Source organism: Micromys minutus (assembly GCF_963924665.1).
Source record: "Micromys minutus genome assembly, chromosome: 8".
Classification (NCBI taxonomy): domain Eukaryota; kingdom Metazoa; phylum Chordata; class Mammalia; order Rodentia; family Muridae; genus Micromys; species Micromys minutus.
The window spans coordinates 10,595,598-10,609,823 of NC_137977.1; the positions used below are offsets into that span (position 1 = coordinate 10,595,598).

The 14,226-nt window shown below is 39.5% G+C and overlaps 2 pseudogenes across 2 annotated transcripts; both read right to left on the reverse strand.

Annotated features, from left to right (window-relative positions):
* Positions 1–1,844: 1,844 nt before the first annotated feature.
* On the reverse strand, positions 1,845–7,914 carry LOC308423744 (transcription factor E2F6-like; annotated as a pseudogene). Its single transcript has 2 exons — positions 7,690–7,914; positions 1,845–2,198 (listed from the first exon to the last, which is right to left on the reverse strand). The product of its transcript is annotated as a transcription factor E2F6-like (transcript).
* Positions 7,313–7,686, reverse strand: LOC308423688 (NADH dehydrogenase [ubiquinone] 1 alpha subcomplex subunit 5-like; annotated as a pseudogene). Its single transcript has one exon. The product of its transcript is annotated as an NADH dehydrogenase [ubiquinone] 1 alpha subcomplex subunit 5-like (transcript).
* Positions 7,915–14,226: the final 6,312 nt, after the last annotated feature.

Genomic DNA, 14,226 nt, shown 5'->3' on the forward strand with positions numbered 1-14,226 from the left:
TTCCCATTGTTGCATTAGATATTTTTTCTCCATAGATTTTTGGCTGTATTAACCACATATGGACTTAATTTTTCTATTTGACCTCTTGTTCCTAGGAAGTTAATGCATTTTAGACTCCATTTTACCTGAGACAATGTCCCAACTCCTACAAGATGTGTAAAAACCCTTTGAAGTGGCCAAGTTGGTTTCTAGGAATTATAATCACATCTGTTCCAATATCTCCTAATCAGTACCAATTCCATTTAACTCTAATTTTAACTTTGGTCTCTTATTTATAGCGGTTTGCCTAAATATTTGTTTCTTTGTATCTTATTTATAGTGGTTTGCAAAATATGTGTTTCTTTGTATCTTTAGAATCTCTTGTTCTATCCACAGATTATGCTCTATATCTGTTAAGTCCTGTTCTATTGTTTTTAACATGACAAGGATTTTTTTAGTCCCTTTAGTCTGTCTTCTTTTGATCTTTATATTTAAAATGATATATAAAATTGTAAATGTTATTAACAATAAGTATGTGTATGCTGACAACTAAAACGAAATCATGAGATCCAGATACATTTTGTCAGCATATTTCACTTTATTTTTACTTTTATTCTTTTAATACTTTAATTTCCTATCTCTACTTTGTATACTTGATTGTTATTTGAAGCTGCTTCAAATATTTTGTAAAGAAAGAGAGGTTTAACCCACTAATGATGTTTCCCTGACTCTTGTATAGCTACAAGCCAGGTTCCATCAGCCCCATGTTGCACTTGCCCATTGAAAAGTTTGCTAGATGGTCACTGGGCACTTGTTCTGGACTAGGCGTGGTACACGGCACTGAGAGCGACGATGAACAAATGTCTCTCCTGGAGCTCACAGTCTAGTGGTAAATTACTGAGTCAGTTGAGGCACAGAGGCACACATGACTTTGCTACTGAAGCAGGTGATTGGGAAGGCAGGATGAGAGGTGGAGCAGGGCACAGTGCACAAAAGGTAAGGCTCTTGGACTGAGGAGCAAGGCTGCACAGAAACACATTATAAAATCTGCTCACAAAAGCGTAATGATGCTTCTAATTTCACCAGGACCAAATTCACATTGTAGCAAAGTGATCTATTGCCAGATGAAATTCTGTATTTTCTCCCCAGTGCGTTGAGACATGTCATTAATCTACGGGGACATGGTGTCTCTGTAGGCAGCTTCAAATCAAGTGTATGACTCCAATTGTAGAACTATGAATCATATTAAAATACTTTTAAGTGTATGAAATTAAATGTATAGGCATCCATGAATCTTCTACATGTAATAATTTATAAAACTCTTCTCACCCCCATCCAGAGTATTCTGATAAGATGCAGAACTGAGGAACTGGAAATCTGTCTGTCACTTTCCCGACATACATTATTTTGTGTGTTCTAGAGTAGAAGTGTCACTCAGACACATTTAATATGCAAACTAAACATTATACAGATATATATGAAGGTGGCACATTTAGCCCTTTGTGTACAGCTCACCAGTGCACAACACCTAACTGCAATGTGAACGAGGATAAGACAATTCTTCTGTGAAGCAAACACTGTCCACTAGGGCAGGACCTAGTTCATGACCAGCTCGCCAGCTGTCTGTCATTGTGCTGGTCTTGGTGATAAAGTGATTTCAGGCAGCAAGAAGTCTCCCCACCCAGTAACCTCTGCCAGAGGATACTCGGGAGAACACTACTGGCCTTCAGTGCTGCTACAAGTCTAGAATAAGAGCACAAGAGCACTGGAAGGAGACTTATTGCTGAGGATCAGACGGGCACATGATTCTCCCACACAGAATGGAGCACATGACTCACCCATGCAGGATGCTCTAAAGACCTTCATCACTCTTCACTGCTGTCAGCCCCTCTCTCTGAGTTCTTCACAGGCTTGTCTTCTTTCTCTGGGCACTGTGGATGTTTGCTCTTAGATGGACAGGACCCCATGCCAACAACCATTTTACTAGTTGAGTGGTTCTGTTCTACTTCACAGAAATATACAGCAATGGGTCCTTTGGTACTCCTTATATGGACTGTGGTAGAATCTTCCCTGGGAGCCGGACCATCCAGTATGGTTTTCTCTGGAGCCTTCACTGCAATGACAATCTGTTCATGGAAAGCTTGAATGCTGTGGATATCCTGATAGGTTACATATGCTAGTGTTCCATTTTGTTTGTCATTTGTTAACTCCAACAGTTACTGACCATAACCTTTTTTTTTAACTTAGGTGGGTTTATTTATGAATGAGCTATAGAAAACTTCCTATTCCAGAGATTTACAGGCCTGTTTTACCCTGGAAAAAAAAAGAATCCATTCTCAGAAAAAAAGAGTAAGGAGAGATATTCTGTAACATGGTGGTGTGTTTATCTCTATGAAAGCTACAAGGTTCACACAAAATCTGAGAATCATGATATCTTGAAACATCTTGCAATTCCCAGTCATATACAGAAATTAATAAATCATTGATTACACCTAGATATATGACATTTGAAGACTGCTTTGAAAATTCACAGTGTAGAGCACACAGTTTAAAAGTTCTATGGCACATTCATAACATACTTTGTATTTATTTATGCAATTAGCTATGTTCCAATTCCACACAGCCATGCTCACTGAATATTCTCATACTAGCAGCTCCATGTGTGTCCCTGATAGACCTCTTAGGAGCTCTTTCTCAACTTCTCTTCCCGCACATGTGCTATGAAAAAAATATGAAATTCATAACAGAGACCTGGAGAGAAACAATCTATAGGATGCTTGATTTATACAAGAAACAAAAATTTGACTTCAAGAAGCCATGTTTACAAAACAGGGTTTGTGACACATACTTGTAATTCCAATGCAGGAGAACCTTCATAGGTCAATGAGATAATTGTCTTAAAAAACTAACAAACCAGTAAAATCTAGAAAGAAAACAGTGAATAGTGCTTGGGAAATAACACACTTCAAGTTGTCCTGTGGCTCTTCACACACATGTACGGTGTGCTTGCCTCACTTGTGTGAGGGTCTAGGTTCAATCTCATGTACTATTGAACACCCACACATGCACACCTCTGATTTAGCTTGTTTTGTGCTACTTCTCTAGTTTTAGTTGAGTACCTCACAAGAGACTTTCATATACATCTCTGTAGTCTCCACAACTAACTTCAATCTGAAAGTACAATTTAGGATCTCATCCAAGTTTTTATGGAAAACTTGAATGTAAACAAAAATTGCATAGTGTTTAGCATTTAGCATCTTTCACTAATGCCCAGCACATGCGTATATAGGGGCATAACTCATATACCTCTAAGAAGCCTTTACATGAGTTTGCCCCACACATGTTAATTTTCCTTTTGAAGAAACTCCCAGTGTTAGTTAACGGTACGCTGCTGTTCTTTAGCAAAGGAGAAAAAAAAATCAAGACAAGTCTTTTCTTCTATCCTGCAAATGCAAGTGAAAGACAAGGGAGAAGGAGACCAGGGGCACCATGGAAACTGCTTCTTGCTGGTCTCACAGTAAGTGGCAGCCTGACATTACTCTGGTAGGGTATCACATGCTGTTTGTTCAGGACAGTTCTAGTGTATACCTATCATCTTTATGACATCATTACACACCAATTCACAATCATCCCAAGCTGAATATATCCATGATTATTCAAAGTAAAAGCCATTTTTATTTCGAAAAACTGTCCAGTAATTGGAATAGTCAGACTTAAGTTCAGATGTGCAAAGCAAGGACAGGAGACCACAAGTTGAAGATCACTTTCTTGTCTGCCTAGTTACATCTGTCAAAGACGCCCAAAACAGGCACTGGTGCTGCGTGGAGGACCGAATGGTTGGGCCATGTGGGCTCACACGAGGTAGCTTGTGGCATCCGGCTACTCAGGCGTGCTCAAGATGTCGTACATGTTTCTGAATCTGCACAATGGCTGTCAGGTAGACCAGGCCATCCTGTAGGAGGAAGAGTGCATGGTCTTCATTTGTTTTGGACACAACTGGCAGTCCACTCAGATGAAGATGGATGAAGTTCTGTACAGCATCGCTAAAAAAAAAAAAAAAAAAAAAAAAAAAAAAAAAAAAAAAAAAAAAAAAAAGGAGGATAGTGGGAGATCATCCTTATCTTGTTTGAGTTCTGTTTGGATATCCCAGCTGTTTTAAAGTAAACGGTGCTGGTGTGGCTTGTACTCTGTGGCATCCTCTCTGATTCTCCGGAGTCTCACAGGCCTATCGACCGCCAAGATGAAAATCCGCCGGGCTCGGCCAGATGACCCGATGAACACGCAGCACTGCAACCTGCTCTGCCTGCCCGAGAACTACCAGATGAAGTATTATTTCTATCATGACCTCTCATGGCCCAAGCTCTCCTCCATTGCTGAGGATGGGAAGATCGTGGGTTAAGTCCTGGCTGAAATAGAACAGGATTCTGATGATGTCCTAGCCCTTTCCTCCCTCTTTTTGAAGAAGACTGTTCCCTTTCCTGATGGGATAAAGTGATACAGTTGTTGGACTAATATACACACAGATTTTGTAGATCTTAAAGAAATAACAAGCAGAAATAAAGTTGCAATCTCTAATCCACTATATAAACAAAGTCAAAGAATAAAATCACATGGTCATCTCACTAGATGCTGAGAAAGCATTTGACAAAATTCAACACCACTTCATGTTAAAAGTCCTGGAAAGAACAGGAATCCAAGGTCCATACTTAAACATAATAAAACCAACAGCCAACATCAAATTTAACGGTAGGAAACTTGAAGCAATCCCACTAAAATCAGGGACTCGACAAGGCTGCCCACTCTCCTCCTACCTATTCAACATAGTACTGGAAGTCCTGGCTGGAGCAATTAGACAGCAAAAGGAGATCAAGGGGATATGAATCAAAAAGGAAGAAGTAAAAGCATCACTCTTTGCAGATGACATGATAGTGTACTTAAGTGACCCCACAAATTTCACCAAAGAACTCCTACAGCTGATAAACAAGTTCAGCAAAGTGGCTGGAACAAACTTAACTCAAACAAATCAGTAGCCGTCCTATATTCAAAGGACAAACATTTGGATAAAGAAATTAGGGAAAAGGTACCCTTCACAATAGTCACAAAAACTATGAAATATCTTGGTTTGACTCTAACTAAGCAAGTGAAGGACTTGTATGAAAAGAACTTCAAAACTCTAAAGAAAGAAATCAAGGAGGATCTCAGAAAATGGAAAGATCTCCCATGCTCATGGATTGGAAGGATCAACATTTTAAAAATGGCCATCCTACCAAAAGCAATCTACAGATTCAATGCAATCCCCATCAAAATTCCAACCCAGTTCTTAATTGAGTTGGGAAGATCAATGTGCAATTTCATCTGGAATAACTAAAGACCTAGAATATCGAAATCCATCCTCAACCACAAGAAAACATCTGCGGGAATGGAATCACTATCCCTGACCTCAAGCTATATTACAAGGCAATTGTGCTGAAAACTGCATGATACTGGTACAGAAATAGGCACATGGATCAATGGAATAGAATAAAAGATCCAGAAATGAGCCCTCACATATATGGTCACCTGATTTTTGACAAAGGAGCCTTAAACATACAATGGAAAAAGGACAGCCTATTCAACAAATGGTGCTGGTCCAACTGGCACTCAGCATGCAAAAGAATGAAAATAGACCCTTTCTTAATTCCTTGTACAAAGCTCAAGTGTAAGTGGATCAAAGATCTCCACATTAAACCAGATACACTGAAACTATTAGATGAGAAAGTAGGGAAAACCTTAGAACACATAGGCACAGGAGAAAATTTCCTGAACAAAACACCAATGGCTCAAGCTCTAAGGTCATACATTAGCTAATGTGACTTAATGAGATTTCAAAGTTTCTGTAAGGCTAAAGACGTCATCAAGAAAACAAAACGGAAACCAACAGTATGGGAAAAGATCTTTACCAACACCACATCAGATAGAGGCCTAATATCCACGGTGTACAAGGAACTCAAAAAGCTAGACACCAGAGAATCAAATAACCCTATTAAAAAATGGGGTACAGAGCTAAACAAAATGTTCTCAATTGAGGAATATCGAATGGCTGAGAAACATCTAAGGAAGTGCTGGACATCCTTAGCCATCAGGGAAATGCAAATCAAAACAACCCTGAGATTCCATTTCACACCAGTCAGATTGGCCAAGATCCAAAACTCAGATGACAGCAGATGCTGGCGAGGTTGCGGAGAAAAAGGAACACTTCTCTACTTTTGGTGGGGTTGTAAACTGATACAACCACTCTGAAAATCAGTCTGGTGATTCCTCAGAAAATTGGACATAGTACTACCTGAAGACTCAGCTATTCCACTTCTGGGCATATACCCCAGAGACACTCCAATATATAACATAGATACATGCACCACAATGTTCATAGCAGCTCTATTTATAATAGCCAGAAGCTGGAAATAACACAGATGTCCTTCAGTAGATGAATAGATACAAAATTTGTGGTACATTTACACAATGGTGTACTACTCAGCCACCAGAAACAATGAGTTAAGGAAATTCTTAATAAAATGGCAGCATCTAGAGAATATCATCCTGAGTGAGATAACCCAGTCACAAAAGAACAGACATAATATGCAGTCACTGATAGTGGGATGCTAACCCCAGAGGCTCGGACTGCCCCAGAAACAACTCACAAACTATGTGAAGTTCAAGAAAAAAAAGAAAGCAAAGCAAAACAAAACAACAAAAAGTCATGCTCAATCCTTACACACCAAGAAAACGTTGACTAATTCCGTGTTACTTCCTTTTTTACATGTACTTTTTGCTCATTGTAACTAGTAAGACCTTAAGGCAGAGTATCCAACCTTAAAAAAAGAAAAAAAAAAAAAAAAAAAGCCAAGCACTGACACAATTGTATTTGCATACATTTATGCAAAAATGTTTAAATTTTTTTCTTTTATCTTTGTTTTTTAAAATGAAGTTTAAAAAAAAAAAAAAGAAACTTAACACTGACTGTAATTCTAAGTACCGAACTAACTAAAGCCAGGCAATGGCAGCCATAAGAGTTTGGCATGATACTTGGGGCGAAAAGGGTGAACTAGCAGGTGGAATAAAGTAAAGACAACTGAAAATAAATTATTTTTATAAAAACTGAAAAATTTATATAAAAAGAAGAAGAAGAAAAAAAAACACCCAGAACCCTACTGGAGAAATTCAATGAAGAACAAGACACCAATGTTGTTCTGTTGCCCTCTAGATATCTCTGAAATATAGTACACACAGCACTTCTAGTTTTAAAAAGCCAGTAATGGGAGCACATTTCAGCATCACAGAACATATAACTGCACATTTAATTCACATCCATCATCAGATACTGTGAGCATATTGGCCATTTCCACTGGTCAGAAGGAGGCTCTTCCACAAATGACTCCCATGTCTCCCACTGCAACAGTTTTCTTGCCAGACTTAGTTCTCTTTAAGCCTGAAAATTCAACTCTTCTACACCACCTCGAAGGAAGTCTTTCAATGTTTTAACATCTGGTTCTGCTTTGACCATATCCATCTTCGCATTTGTGATCTGTTCTGTGTGTTTTCTATAGGCTGTGTGTTAGAAAAGTGCCTCAAAGGATCAAGAATCTTGGTATACAATATTGTTAGCCTCTCGTATGAAGTGTCACACATGGCCAATCCCACAAGGCCAGTGGTCTTCAGCAAGCCCACCATGACAGCCCATAATCTTTAATCAATTTGTCCAAAGTTTTTTCCATCGCCGACAGGTTGGAGAGCTCTGCCTGCTGCTTGTTCTTTTGAGGTGTAACCTCAACATTGTTCAGGTTATATTCTATCCACCAAATGTGGTTCTTAGATTTCTTTTCCACCAATGCCATCCAAGACATTGGTGATGTCATACACACACCTCTTCCAGACACCCAGTTTTGTGGCAACCTTGTTAAGTCAAGAATGCCCCACCACATGTCTTCCTGAAAGTCAGAAGAGGGCAATAGATCCCATTACACATGGTTGTGAGTCACCATGTGATTGCTGGGAATTGAATTTAGGACCCCTAGAAGAGCAGTCAGCACTCTTAACCTGTGAGCCATCTCTCCAGCCCCAAATATATATTTTTTAATCTCATTCTTTCCTTCCTTCAGGGACTTTCACCCTATAACTTTCTGTATTCAGTTTCTTTCTTTCTTAGCACTTAGTAGGATTACAAAGATATTTACCTGGTCAGAGGCTTATGTCTGGGCTTGGATTTATTTTGTGTTTTGTCTTTGGTGCTCCTTCTGCAGTTCTGCTACCACCTGGTGTTGGCTGTTGACTCCTCCCTCACAGCTCAGAAAACACCTCACTGATTCAGCCTTCTGCTGGCCCTGTCCAAGTCTCACTGACCTACCTTCACCTGTGGCCCATCCCACACTGATCTAGACAGCCCCTCTCACTGGGTACCAGGCTGAGGATTCAGTGTTCTCTGACTGAGATACTGTTATTTCCACTGGTTGCATCATGAGCTGCACTTGCTCCAGAGCTTCCCAGAGCAGCTTATAGCTCTGAGAAGTTCTTGCTTGTTGAGTTATGTCCTGAGACTCTGGCTCCCTGCTCTACTTGCTGCTCACTGGACTCCCTTCTCCCAAGCAGCAGAATCTCTCTCTCTCTCTCTCTCTCTCTCTCTCTCTCTCTCTCTCTCTCTCTCTCTCTCTCTCTCTCTCTCTCTCTCTCTCTCCTCTCTCTCTCTCTCTCTCTCTCTCCCTCCCTCCCTCCCACCCTCCCTCCCTCCCTCCCTCCCTCCCCCCCCTCTCTCTCTGTAAGGGATCATCATTACCATACTTGGTCTCTATGTGGTTTCTTCCCCCACTGTTCACTGGCTCATGTGGCCAGCTGGACTTCAGCTGTTCCACTTGCAGAGCACCCTGTCACAGAGCAGCATGCTAAATTGTTCTTCCCTGTGGCTTCTCAAGATCTAAGCCTGAATTCTAAGAGCATGTATGTTGGGTAACATTTATGTAAGACCCAGCTTTTCACCTATGTCCCAGTTCCCGAATAATAATTAAGAGGCTTAATATGATTAATAAATGCCTAGGCTATAATCTAGGCTTGTTCTTCAAGTCATTCTTAACTTAGATCTCATTAAAACCAGAGATGGAGATGATTTCCTCTTCTCAGCATCTTACATCTGTCATTTCCACATTCTGGTCAAAAACAAAAACAAAAAAAATCTCTCCAGCTGCCTTATTCTTTTCAATCCCAAGTTCTGCCTCCTACTCTCACCTCACTTGATTGACCATTAGATTTTAATTGATAAGTGATATTTCCATATACTACACTAGAGATTTTCCTGACACTACGGTTTTGTTGAAAGTATTTTCTAGGTCTTGGAGTTGGATAGCTTCTATTTCTTCTATTACCAATATTTTTGTTTAGTCTTTTCATTTACATTTTGTGTCAAAAAATCTTTTACATTTAACATTTTCTTTCACCAATATGTCACCATCTTCTATGGTATCTCCTATGCTTGCAATTCTTTCTTGTGTCCCTGTATTCTGTTGGTGATGCCTGAATCTATTGTTCCTGTTCTCTTTCCTGGGATTTCTATATCTGGGATTCCTCAGTTTGTATTTTCTTTACTGCTTTTATTTCAATTTTCAGGTCTTGAACAGTTTTATTCATTTTCTTCATCTGTTTGATTGTCTTTTCCTGTATTTCTTTAAGGAATCTCCATTGTACTATATGGAAATATCACTTGTCAATTTTTCCATTTCTCTTAAAGGCATCTAACATCTTCATAAGATTGTAGATGCAGATGCTCACAGCCAACTGTCAAACTGAGCTCAGGAACCCCAGTAGGGAAGATGATGGAAGGACTGGAGAAGCAGAGGGGAATTGCAACCCCATAGGATGAACAATGCCAGCTGTTAAAACCACCCAGTGCTCCCAGGTACTAGACCACAAACCAAGGAGTTTACAGGGAGAGATCTATGGTTCCAGATACATATGTAGCAGAAGATGGCCTTGGGAGGGGGACCTTGGTTCTGTGGAGATTTGATGCCCCAGTGTAGAGGGATGCTGGAGCCATGGGCCAGGAGTGGAGTGGTGGGTGGGGGAACATCCTCGTAAGAGGAAAGGGAAGAATGAGATGGGATGGGGATGTTTTGGAGGGGTAACTGATAAGGGGGATATTATTTGAGATATAGACAATGGGAATAAGAAAGAAAGGAAGAAAGAAAGAAAGAAAGAAAGAAAGAGAAGACAACAACAAAAGATTGGATTTAAGGTTGTCTTTTTGTGCTTCTGCTGTCTTATAATATTAGTGCTTGCTGTATTATGATAGCTGAAATTGGTGGTACCATATTTCCTGGTTCTTGTACATTAGTCTGACCTATAGCTATCTGGCCATCCCTGGTGGTGTCAGGCCTCCATGAATGCAGGTACAGCATGAACTAACAAATAGAGTTCAGGGGACAGGGAGTAGTTTGGTGCTGCTGGATACACCAAAGAGGAACCAGGGTAGCAGGGGATTGGGAGTCTCATCTGGATGTTTCTAGTGCCATAAAGCCTCTGGGGGTACAGTCAGAGCTGTGGACCAGGAAATATAATGCACATGGTATAAGGCACAGCTCACTACTACTGGATTTGTGTGGCACATGGGGATAAGGACATAGTACACCTAGATATTTTTCTTACAAGAAATCATCTGTAATGTTAACAGAAAAATATCCTCTTTATAGTATCTATAAAAATAAAAGTATAGAATTGGAAATGAAGGTTTTCTGGTAAAATGGCATAACATTTTTTAGCCACTTCTGTGTGACTGGGTAAAAGACAAGTGTTATGTCCTATTCATATAGGAAAAGGAGCTAAAGAAAAGTTAATACAGTAAAATGGGATTTTTTTCTGCATATAAGCAGTCATATAGCTCTTTATCAGAGTGAGAAGTACCTGTCAAGAAATTCTCTCACATGGAGAACAGAGATGCCACCAGGGTTGGGTAGACATAGCAGGCATTGAGTACAGTGTATATGGTCATATGGCTGAGGTAGAGCAGGCCATAGAGAAAGAAGCAGATGTGTGTCACAGGACCTTACTCAAGATGGTAGGAAGTGCACTGGAGAACTTATGTATTGAGTCTCATGGTGGACATTGTGGCTGTGGAAGAGAACTCCTAGTGGCAAAAGTAAAACACAGAGATAGGTGGGCCTTCCATATTTTACCAGACATTCTGCCACTGCTGTACATAAAAGGAGAGCCCATAAAACATGAGAGATGCATTTGCAAGTGGCTTACAGGAGGTCTATGTCTTAAAGGACATACTAGCTTAACTAGATTGAAGTACTGAGACTAATATCTCCCCTCTAATATTTGTGAAGTCTTAGAGAGAAGACAAGAGGGTAAACCGCCATTGCATGGGGAGAATATGCTTACTTAGGTTGTGCTGTGCTTAATTTACCTTGTCGCCCATTTTATTCATCTCATTTTATTATTTTATTTCTTATTTTACCTTTGTTCTTTTATTTATTGCTCCATTATGTTCATTTCATTTCTTACGTGTTTTAAGGCAGGCTTTCAGGACTGCCCTCTCTTTTTCTACATCTACTTTATTGGATTTCTTAACTGTTTCTCACATCCCAAAGTATAAGATGTATGTTTACCTGTTTCTTACTTTATGGCATCAGCCTTTCTCCTTTCCCACTTCAGCTTCATTTCACTTTAAAGCTACCTGTAGCTCTGAAAACTTATGGACTACATTACCCCAACTGGGACCACAAGTTTTCTGTGTCTGAACTTTACCGAGGATACGAGTAAACTGTATGTGTGTCTTCTACTAAGAGCTAGTATTAGGGCTGCAGACAAATCACCACCATACCTGTTTCTGTCATTAGTTCCTTTCTTAAATACCAATAGAAAATATAAATGTGCACAAAGTTCACACACTGTGACAATCCACAGAATATGAAACAAAACAAATAAAAAAGAGTGGTAGAAGGAGGCATATCAAAACTGGAGGACACATACTTCCCAGAAGTTGCACCGGTTCCGCGACCCTGAATACTAGATACAGAAAACACCAAAGACATCTGAAAGTCTGATAAAGATGGCAGAGACTTGCTTTTAAAGAACCAATGAACACCTAGATTACTCAATAAATCAGGTAGATGGAGTAAAAAGAACAATTCAGGACCTAAGAGAGGAAGTTGCCAAAGTGAATAATTTTTGGAATTTTGAACAGAGACACTTAAAAATGCAGTAAAAATTCAACAAGCAAATTGCGAAAGAACCAAACAGAAATGCTGAAAATGCAGAAGTCAAATCAAATAAAAATCAAAGGGAGAAATTGCCAACAACAGATAACCAAATATCAGGATAGAAGATAAGGTCTAAATGTCATTATTTGTATATATATGTATCAAAATATTAGTAAGGATGCTCTAAACTATGGGGTACATAAAAAATCAAATATAGACCAGAACCGGTGGTACACCCGCAAACAAGTTCCTTGGGAGCTGAGAAGAGCTGCAGGAGCACTTTTCATCTAAAGTGGAAGGGTGAGTCAACTTCTGTCCACATTTTACCCCTAGAGAAACCCCCCAAAACTCTAATGGTACAAGCATCAGTGCTGTCAGGGAGTACACACTTCCAGTCCACGGTCAGTCCTGGCTCAGTTACATCAGGACCAGTGGCCTGCCCATCCACAGGTTTCTGGGATCTGAAAAGAGCTGCAGGGATGCTTTACATCATAAATGAAAGGGTGAGTCAACATTTTCTGTCCACATGCTACCCTGGGAGAGGCCGCCCAGGTTCTTGAGGCGCAGGCAAAGGTACTGCCTGAGAGTGTATGCTTCCAGCACAAGGCCAGATCCAGCACAGGCATATCAGGACTGGACTCTGCCATCAGAATTCACAACTTACCCTGCGAGAGGAACACCCAGAAACAATCTTATTCTGGAGACCATGGCCCACAGACCCAAAAGAAAGAAAAGTAAGAGACAATAAGATCACCTAACATCACCTATAACATGATGGCAAGAAGCAAGTGCAAGACTCTAAGAAATGAAAACCAAAACAACCTGGTAATATCAGAACCCAATTCTCCAACCACCACAATTAGTGGACATCCCAACTCACCAGAAAAACAAGATTTAGAATTAAAATAGTATTTCATGATGATGATGGAGATCTTTGAGAAGCACATAAATAACACACTTAAAGAAATACAGGAAAACCAGGAGAATACACAAAAGCAAGTTGAAGCCTTTAAAGAGAAAACACAAAAATCACTTAAAGAGCTAAAGAAAAGAACAAACAACCAGGTGAAGGAACTGAAAGCAGAAATAGAAAAGAAATGAAGAAAAAACTAAAGGAGACAACCCTGATGTTGGAAAACCTAGGAAAGACATCGGGAGTCATAGATGCTAATGTAACCAACAGAATACAGAAGATGGAGGAGAGAATCTCAGGAGCAGAAGATAACATAGAAATCATTGACACAACAATCAGAGAAAATGCAAAAATAAAAAAAGATTCTAGCACAAAACATCCAGGAAATCTAGGACACAATGAGAAGACCAAACCTAAGGAAAATAGGTGTAGAAGAAGGCAAAGAATATCATCTGAAAAGCACAGTAAACATCTTCAACAAAATTATAGAAAGAAACTTCCCTAACCTAAAAAAAAAAAAAAAAAAATAGATGACCATGAACATACAAGAAGCCTGCAGAACCCCAAATAGACTGAACTAGAAAAAAAATTCTTCCTGACACATAATAGTCAAAACAACAAATGCTCAAAACAAAGAAAGAATACTAAAAGCAGTAAGAGAAAAAGAACAGGTAACATATAAAGGCAGACCAATCAGAATTACACCAGACTTCTCAACAGAGATTATGAAAGCTAGGAAATACAGACTGACATCATACAGACCCTAAGAGAAAGCAAGTTCCAGCTCAGGTTACTATATCCAGCAAAATTCTCAATCACCAGAGGTGGAGAAACCAAGATGTTTCAGGACAAAAGCAAATTTACACAATACCTGCCCACAAATCCATCCCTACAAAAGATAATAGATGAAAAATACCACCACAAAGAGGGAAACTTCACCCTAGGAAAATCAAGAAACTAATCCTCTTGCAACAAACACCAAAGAAGAAAAGCACTTCAAAAAAATTTTCTGCCTCTAACAACATAAATAGCAGGAAACAACAATCATTATTCCTTAATATCTCTTAATATCAATGGACTCAATTTTTCAATAAAAAACATACACTGTCA